The sequence below is a fragment of the Haliaeetus leucocephalus genome, unplaced genomic scaffold (genome assembly GCF_000737465.1).
Source record: "Haliaeetus leucocephalus isolate CR32 unplaced genomic scaffold, Haliaeetus_leucocephalus-4.0 Scaffold273, whole genome shotgun sequence".
NCBI classification, from domain to species: Eukaryota; Metazoa; Chordata; class Aves; order Accipitriformes; family Accipitridae; genus Haliaeetus; species Haliaeetus leucocephalus.
In genome coordinates, this window is record NW_010972709.1 from 9,589,856 (window position 1) to 9,599,801 (window position 9,946).

The following is a 9,946-nucleotide window of genomic DNA, read 5'->3' on the forward strand; positions in this document are numbered from 1 at the left end:
TATTGTTACAGATGCTTCAAGCAAATCTAGTTTTTATTACAGAATAAAATACTTAAATTTATCACCCAGAAGAAACTACGCAAGCTCAAAAATTGTGCTTTTTACAATGCATCTTTATTGAATTCCCTTGTCTGCAGTGTTCCTGGGGGCTATTAGCTGCTTTAACTGGAAAAGCAGTCGCTGGGACCCTGGGCATTTGCTCTCAGAGGCAGCATGTTCCCTGCAGCCCCCAGCCCCTGGGATTCACTCAGCCCACATCAGCCTCCCAACTGCAGCCATCCCTCTCCCTTCCTCCTTTCCTTTGAAAGCAGGGTTCAGAAGAGCAAAGACCAGGGCAGGAAGGGTTTGTGCAGCCACATGTGGCACCCCAGAAGTCAATTCACCTTTTACCAGGACTTTTTCCACAGAAAGGAGAAAAACGCCCATGCAGGACAAATAGCTTTGGCCTAGCAATAAACTGTAGCTAAATTATGGAGCTTAAGATCTATTGAAATGATACTTGTGTTGCCCTTGGTAATCAGAAGCGCTGAATTGCTGCTTGGCTTCCCTAAGAGCTCCCTGCACAGCCCTTCCCATATCAAAGGGATTGGTCTGGGCAAGGCAGGCAAAGATCACCCACACACACGCTGGGCTTGAGGAGGAGGTTTTGATGTGTTGCTGAGCAGAGGTATTTAATTAACCTCCTCTGTTGATTTTGATGGAGAACCAGCTTCACTTTTTATGTGCAAGAGAAAAAGACACTGTCTGAAGAGCAGCCATCTGTAAGGTGGCCAAACAAGTGCTGGGATGGACTCGGTTCGCTCACCTCTGGTTTTCTAGTGCAAGACTGTGGTTGAACCTTTGCAAAAAGGCCAGAAAATAGAGATGGGGTGAGGGAATTGAAGAAAACTGGAGAACATCTCCACATGTCTTATGTTCCCCCAGCACGCAGGGTGATACAGGAGGTGTGCGAGGGGTGGAGAAACACCTCGTTCCTTCCAACAAGCAAGCAATGGCCTCTGAGCAGAGACAGCACGTGCAGAGGACTTGCTCTGCATTGAGATTGAAGAGAAGAGAGAAGGTGGATATCCCCTAACATCAGCTGCCAGGGCAGAGGATATCAGTGTTTCTAGCTGTGGTGATCCCCAAGGTGGAGGTGCAAGTGGGTCACCCCTCAGCAGCCTTACGTAGCCCCCAAGGGCCAGTGGCTGCCCGGGGCTATGGCTGGGTGCTCTGCTGCCTTCTGCATCCCATCAGGAGCAAGGAGGTAGGTTGAAAATGCGGGCTAAGCTTGAACTTGCAAGGCCATCAAAGGATTTTGGAGAACAATTGTGAAATATTGAAATGGCTGCTTGCTCTTCAAACATGACAGTGGGGGAGAAGTTTGGGAGTTTGCTGGGATTTCCTGATTTACTGGGGCGTAACTGCTTGAACTGAGGGCCTTTTAAATTTTACATTATGCTGGCTGGGTTGTTAATATTTAATGTATGGAAAAAGACAAAGGTAGGTAGCTGACGATTCTCTTAAAATAAAAATCTCCATTATGATAATCCTGAGGAATCTTTGCTATAGTTATTACTTCAGCTACTGGAACAGCAGAACAAAAATGCTAGGAGCAGGGAGAGAAACCTTGCTGTGCCAGGGACTGTGTGAATGGGGTAGGGGGAGTCAGAAGCTTGCAGTTTGAAAGACAGGGAGGACATGGGGACAGGAGTTTGCCCTGAGTTAGTGAAGCTTGTGACCAGGTCAAGTCTTCACATCTCATCACTGCACTTAAACCAGCCCTCCGTGATGTGGCTTGCTGGGCTGAGGACTCGCAGCCCTGGGCTGGGCTGGGTGTCCCTGCCCCATGGGTGTGACATCCTCTGCGGGGCACCTGTGACCGCCATGCCATTGCACGGAACAGGAAAGCTTCCCGAGTTTGGGGTCACGCTGCTGCTTTTTAACCTGAGGCCTTTTCTCCCTTTCCTTTTGGACCTTTGCCCTTCCCAGCTGGCAGAGTTTTGAAGAGCGGGCGGGTGGAAGCGCCCAGGACTGCTGCTCCCCAAAGGCACCACCTGCAAAGCTGCAGGAGTTTAGCCAGACCGTGTCTTTTCATCTTCTTAAAACCCGGTGATAATAATTTCTGTCTTCCACATGAGTCCTGCTAAATCCCCCTCCAGAGCTGGTAGGAGCACAGGGAGGGATTTCAAAGGCCTTCCTGCCAGATCCTCTGCCCCTTGCACAGAAGAAGCCTAATGTGCCTTACAGAAAAGCTGCATTGCAACTGTTTTTTGCGGAAAATAAAGCATTCACCAGAACTCTTAATTCTGTGTTATCATGAGGAATTTGGACAGCAAAATCCCATCTTAAGATGGCTCCATCCTCCAGTCCTTCTCCTGGTCAGCTCCAGATAACTCCTTGCTCCACTGCTGGCTCTTCCCAATCCTGCTCTACCGCTCTGCGCTCCCCATGGGCACTGTGCAATAGCCTGGTGTCAAAATTCAGACCCGCAGCACCCTCCGAGCTGGGCACTGCGGCAATACCCGCTCTGCTCTCAGCATCCTCCGCTCCTGCCGAGATCAAGGAAGCAGAGCTGCGTTTTCGGTAGGTTATTGCAGTGTTTTCAGTTTGTACGATTACATCCAATTTGTTCTTTTTGGTTAGCTGGTGTTGGGTATTATTCCCCTGCAGAACTCATGCGTACAGCAAAAAGGGCATGTTTAGAAAAGCTCATTAAAATTCATGGGGAATAGTGCTGTCCCATGTGAAGAAGTTTAATCCGAGACAGCCTTCAAGAATGGCTTATTGCAGCCTTCTGCATCGCCCACAAACACTTTGGGGAAAAACAGGGAAGGAGAACAGTGTTAGATAAGCTGCTTTAAAATGATCTTCATAATCCTGGAAATTAAAAGGTATTTTATTAAAGACAAGTTACAGATGCAAAATAACCCAAGGAAGGCTGGAAGTGACCCTTCCTAGAGACAATTTATGCTATTCCTGCAGCTGCGGCTGGATGCCACTGAAACCAAAGCTCTCCCCCCTCCAAGGAGCCAGCCCTGTCAGTGGCACAAGACACCCAGCCTTTCCTCTAGGACCTGCCCCCAGGGGAGCTAGGCCCCCTTAGTACTAGAAATAACATTTAGTTGCTTAAAATTAGATTTGACCCCCTCCATGTCACTTTGCAGCCGTTGGCATGAGGCTTCCTGACCCCAAAAGCAGCTTCAGCTTTCACTGTTGTTGAATGGCACAAAGGAAGGGAGAAGGAAGAGTGTGTTTTACTCAGGGCTTAGGGCAATTGAGATCAGGGAATGGCCAGGAAGGGCTGGGTTCATGCAAGTTTTTCAAATCCTGCCTATTTTCTGCCAGTTCCTCATAAAAGATGAGCAACAAAACCCTTAAACTGTTGGGTACCCCCACCAGCCTTATTCTCACCGAGGCGTGCGACTCTTGTAAAAGCTTCTGCCGCTGATGGCAGGAGCCTCTGACAAACGTGCTCCCTGTTAGCTGCAATAACAGTGACAAGGCAAACAATCTTGGTAGGAATCACTAAAGGATAGCTCTTAAGATTTAAAGGACGTTTAGCTGCTCATTCATCCCCCACCCCATGCAGCTTTTGACAGGTTGCTTTAATCCTTCTCAGTCTCAATTTCCCTCAGTCTGAAAGAGGATATTATGGTACTTTCCTCCCAGGAACCATCTGAAATTGCTCTCTGACTGCAGAGTCCTTTTAGGATCAGCATATGCAAGAGCAGAGCAATTCTTACTCTCATTATCCTGAGAAAACTCACCACGCTTCAGGACATTCAAGTGATGGCATTTTTCCAGCATTAGACCCTGAAGTAGATTTTATCTGTTGGCTGAGTTAGGTGTTTGCTTTGCCTCTAAGGCTGAGCCCTCAGCCTGTGTTTAATAAATTGGGGTTGGGCAAAAGATGGGCCGGGGATGGAAACTGGGTGGCTGTGGAGCAGTAGTGAATCCTGGCAGGAACACGTTCAGGACACAGCTACCTTGTTGCCACAAGGAACTATGTCCCTAAGCTCAGGTGGAAGCTGTTTAGGGAGGGGACCTGACTTTTCCTCCTCTGCTGCGAGGACGCTGTGAGCAGCCGCATCCTGGAGTGCCCTTCAGAGCCTTGGCTCCTTTGCAACATAGCTTGTGTTTGCTTCAACCGTGCTGGGAAGATGCTGCCAGGGACTGGAACAGGAGAGCTCCTTAGCAGACCCAACTGCTAACTATGCCACTTGGAGTCTTGTTGCCAAAAGCCTTTCCTGAAACAGTCGGGCCAGCATATTCTCTATTAGGGGAAGGTGGACTCGTTTCCCCCGCTGCTCTTTCTCAGCACTCCTGCCCTCCGTAGCAGGCAAGGGCTCCCCACCGCCTGTTGCGACACGCTTCAAGCAGGCTGGTTCTCCAAATGCTGGTTAAAGCAGTCAGGCTTCCCCCAAACCAGGGAGAGAAACAGCACCCATCGCCTCTGAATCAGCGAGACTAGTGCGTAAAGGGCAAGGCTGGTGGCACACATGGCAGGATCAACAGTTCCCGTTACATCCCTACTTATGCCTTCTCTTCAGAGCTGGGGCTTAATTATGGTGCCTGCATCAGCAGCTGCCCCACCACATCTGCAGCCCCTCGCCTGGCTGTGCAAGGGGTTTTCCCCACATGGAAGCTCCCCCCATGGCTGGGATCCCTCCGGCAGCTGAGGGAGGCAGCTAGGCCAGAGGGATCCCAGCCATGGGGGGAACTTAGGGAGGGCAGGCAGGGCCTCCTGCCCCTGAATTCCTGGGAATAATGCTGTGTCTAGGTCTTGGATCCTGGCTTTCCCAAAAAACTGCCCAGTCTGCCTGCAGTCAGAACGGGGCTGGTGTGCCACAGACCCCGAAGGGTGTGAATGGCTGCAGGGCTGTTTGCAGTCCTCAGCAGCTGGGCGGAAAGCAGCCTGGATGGATGGGCACTTGATCACCCCTGCGAGAGAGAGGTCACGTCTCCACCACTGCAAAGACTGTCCAACCCCTCTAGCTCTGCTGCCCTCCCTCCTGAATGATGGCGAGGTGACTAACGCGAGATTCCAGCCCTTCAGGGGCTAATAAATCTGCAGTTGCTGAATAATATAGCAAGTCAAATTGCTTTACAGAGCTTGGTGCTTAAAGCTAAATGTTAGATAATGTATTATAGGTGGCTGTTTTTCCCTTGGTGCCAGGCCTGCCTGAACAGCACAAGCTGGGATGATAAAATGTCCCCCTGGCCCTTCCATGGGGTGCAGGGACTGGCAGAGTGGTAATGCCACCGGTCCCTCCTGGGCAGGAAGGGGACCTGGGGCCCCAAGGATTTGGCCTATGGTATTGACAGGAGAAAATTAATTTCTCTGGTCATTTTGCAAATTCTCTAGCAGATGGGTAATAGGGACAAAGTATACCATTGAGGGCTTTTTATTCCTCAATGAGCAGAAAAGTTTGTGTATTTTTCCTCCTTGAAGTAATAGTATTTGGTCTCAAACCCAATGTGAACAAGACAGACGCAGTCAGGAGGTGATGTTTTACATACCTGGCCACCTTAGGGAATTGGCTGGTGCTTCCACAGCTGTCAGTCAGTGCCCCAGACTCATCCTCATCAAGATAAAAGGAAAGGTGAGTCTGATGGAGGCATCCTTGGAAAGACGAGCTGCGGGGTGTGTGTTTGTGGTCAGTGGGTGCAGAGAGGAGACTTAATAGATGCGTGGGAGGAAGTGCACAGCCTGGCAAAGGCAGAAAGCTGGAGCCAAGGGGGGTGGCTCTGAATGTGCTTTGTGGGAACCTGAACCAGAAACTTCTTTGATGACCAGTTTGCACTGGCGTGTTTCCTGCCCCCTTCCCGAAGGCCAATGGAGCTTAAGGCTGACTAAGCACCAAGAGCCATTTGCAGGGCTGTGCCAGGCAAAGGTGAAAGCTGCAGAGGTGATGCAGCTCTGGTCGACCCCTCCTCGAGGCAGCAGGAGGGAGGGAAGCCTGCCTGCAACAGGGAGGGGGGGATGACTTTGGACACTCCTGGGAATTCAGAATGCATCTGAAAAGTTTAGGTGAGCTGAAAACTTCAACTCTTTATAGGACAGGGTTCCCATGTGGCTACTGTCCTCCCAAACACAAAAGAGGGCTGCCTTCACCTGCCTTTTCTCTTCCAAAGCTGAGTCTTCGGAGTCTTTGCCCTCTGCCAAGGGGCATTTGCTCTGTGGTCCCCTGGTCCCCGTGGAGACCTTTCTGCTCTTCCTCCTTCCATCTCCTGCTTTTGCAGATATCCAGTCCAGCAGCTCAGGCCTCCCAGATCCTTTGGTGCTTCTCTGAGGACTCAAAGAGCATGGCAGAGGTCAGGCCCTGCTTTCGGGACCAACGAGCTGTTATGGACTTATACATACGCAGTTTGGGAAAGGCTTTCTTTCACCACGGTGAGAGGAGGAGCTGGTAGAGGGCAAGAGTGAATGGTGGAGCATGCTGCGGGTACAGGCCAGGGGCCAGGAAAGCTGTGGCTACCAAGGCTTTCCCCCTGCACACAGAGCCTGCTCCCCTGCAGCAGCATAGGTTGGCAGCTACAGCTGAACTCCTCCGAACAGGGCTTTCAGCAAGGGAGAATGTGATGATGGAGCCCAGCTGCTGCTGACGTTGCCATCCAAGTTCTGCCTGGGTTTTTCAAGGAGAGCCTTGTCTCTTTAAGGTTCATTTTTGGACTATATTTTGCTGTCTGCTTCCAGTATTTTTCCCTGGTATTCCAGTATTTCCACGCTCCTGGGCTCTCAGTAGCACATGCCACTTCACACTATGTATCTCAGTTCTTTTTGCACTTTTCAACACTTGTTACAGATCTTTGCCAAGAAACCTGATAATTTTTTTTCCCATTTAAGGGAAAGGATTTTGGACTATAGAAGAAAATCTCCATTGTACCTAAAGTGTTTCTAGGCTGGAAAGAATATCCCTGGAAACTAAGGGAATCCTTAGGGGTACATAATAGGAAACACTCTGTGATGGAGACAGCTTATTGTGTATAACTGTCTTTCCCACTCACGAAGACAAGTACAAGGCCCTTGGGCTGCAAGAACAATACGGGTTATTGTTACATCTTATAGCTCATTTTAGAATATGAAACCCAGCGTCCCCTCAGCATCAGAAACTAGCCAAAATTTGTGGGCCACCAAAGCTGCTGTGCCCATCTCTGCTGGAAACCCATTGTTCCACATACCATTGCTGTGACAGGGCTGAGCGCTTGTTTACGGGCGGGCGAGGAGCCTTCCTTCTCTCACAGTCATTTGTTTCTCTGTGACCAGTAAAATGATGTAAATCAACCTCCCCTCTTGCTTTGCAGGATGGGCAGGAAAATGCCAGACCATTGTATAGGTGTGGGTGTTTGTGGAGATGTGATACTTTTCCTTATGCAGGCAGAGGAGTCACTGCAGATCAGCAGAGGGATATTTCCACATTTAGGCTCAGCCTATTTCCCTGTCATGTTGTAGCACAGCAAACACTGTCTTACAGAGGTTTTTCTGCCTGGCAGATGAGATCCAGATACGTATATACCACTGACTGTGAGCCCAGGAGAACATACATTTGCCGTACTCTCCACATTTCCTCTAAAGTACTTGAGGTTTAGGGTGTTTCCTTGTCAATAACTGCTGTAATACCTGGAAAGGAACAGGGTTTGCCACGGACTGCGTTCAAACATTTGGCTGCTTCCATAGGCTGTGGAAATAACAAACCATAAATTAAGTTTGCAGAAGCTCAGGGTACAAAAATATCAATTGAAAGGAATATCCAAACCAAGAGTAGGTTGGATAACCTTGGAGAAGAGCGAGCAGGCTGCACATTTCTGCATCCTCAGGCCTGCACTGCCCCTTGCTGACAAACTCTCCATCGTTGGGACAAGAAATGCTGCAGGGAACAGGCGTCCTGGGGGTGGAAACGTCCTCTCCTCTGCCCAGACTCCTGGATCACCCCAGGCACAGACAGCTGGAGGGCCTGCCCTGGGCAGGGCTCCTTCTCGCAGCTTCTACCTGAGACTCCAGAACGATTTTTCAGCACTGGCAGGACTACGTGGGTGGAAGGGTGGGCATGTAGCAGTGGAGGAGTCTGTACTTCCATGATGCCCCTTCATGTGCCCCCCTCCACAGCTGGTTTTCCGGCCTCTTGGCAGAACATGTGAATGACATTGGCAGGGTAGCAAGAGTGATGCAGGAAGATACAAATGCCCTGCTAATAAACCCGAGTTGCCTCTCTCCCAGTGATTTAACTGCATTGAATCTGATGCATATCCCTGCATTAGGCTACTTGTCATTTTCCCTCCCAGGATGCTCTTCCCGCAGAAGAGCGGCCTGCATTTGTCACAAGGGGAGATAATGTGCCCTGGATGCCAGCGCTAACAAACAAATAACTTGCTCTCCTACAGCACCTGCCAGCTGGAATTTTCAAAGCACTTGGTAATCATTAACAGATTTAGCTTCCTAGCCCTGATCAGAGATTTTCATCTCTGTTGCAAGAGAGTAAACTAGGGTCTGGAGGTGAAAGGATGAGAAAGTAAGGGGAGAACTGAAGTGCTCTGGGTGCTGCTTGTGGGTTTTCATGGGGTAGGGGGAGCTGTTTCAGTGGAGGGGCCCTGGGCTGGGATTAAGCTGGTCTACAACTTTTATTCCCAAGTCTTCCTTCCACCTCCCCTCTGGGTGATCTTGCTTTTCTATATCTTAATTTCCTCACCTGCAAATGGAAGGTAGTGACCCACTTCTCCTTGTAAGAAATTCTGAAATATACAGATGACATAGACTTGTAGAAGGTACTGGAGAAAAACAAACACTGTTTGGGATTTCAGAAAGCTATCTCTAAGGAAGATGCGGACATTCAAACACCAAATATAATAGCATAATATTGATATTGTGTAGGCTGGGTAATGGGAGCCGGGTAGGGGCTAGGGAGAGAAGAATAGAAAAGTGGGGAAAAGCAGCAATGAGAGTCTTTTTCCCTAGTTAATCACATAAAATCAGACACCGGGCTCCTGTTTTAGAAACCTTGTAGTAGGAATTGTCACTAGAGTCCAAGAGCCATGGTCAATCAATGCAAGAGGAGAAAGGGCTAACGAGCATTGCTGCACCTCTGGTACACCAGCCTAAGCAGATGAACTCCATTAAGTGATGCTAATGTACCCATTAAATGGTGCTAATGGAGCTCCAGGCTCCTGGTGAGGTCCATTTTCCCTGTTGGGAGCGAAGGAGGAAGGCAAGAAGGACAGAGTGGCAGAGGGATGCTTTGAATGTTGTGCTGTTGCCTGGAAAGTCATCCTTTTCTCCATTTCTGCTGTGTTTTCAGGTTAGTATTACTATTTTTATTATATATTTTTTAAAATATTTATAGTCCTAATCAGCAGGAGAGATCCACTGCTCTTCCTCCTATCCATATCTGCAAATATATGCAACCCTCCTAAGAACAGGCTCTTTGCTTTGAGGGGGGGCTGCTGGGGTGAGGATGAGGGCCCGCTTCACTCCTCGCACACACGAGTGATGTGCAGCCTCGCGGAGCTCAGCAAGCAGGGCCTGGGAAGCAATAGGGGCCCTGCTGGGCTTATCAGCGCTCTCTGCTCATCGCTCTTGTTCTGGCACCAATCCCTGCTCCTATTTTTGCGGGTGATACCACCGGGAGCTGGAGGATGGTGGGAATAGCCCCATCCTCCTAAGGAGGGATGCTGCGGCTCTCCCCCCGGTGCTAGGTCTGTTCCAGGCGCCTCCCCCGCTCTAAATCAGCCCCGGGGCGGCGGGCCCCGGCCAGGAAAGCGTTAACCTTCCCTGCAATGCTGCATCCCAGCTCACGGTGGAGCTGCCTTCCTCTCTTCCACCCCCAACTTCCAATTCACTCCAAACAACTCCGGGACAGAATTGCAGGGAAAAGCTGGAGGTTCAGCCTAGACTTGTTGATCTCCGTTCCGAGGCGGCAGAAGGAAGTACCGGAGCTTTCCTTTGTGTCTGCACGGAGAGAGGGCTGGG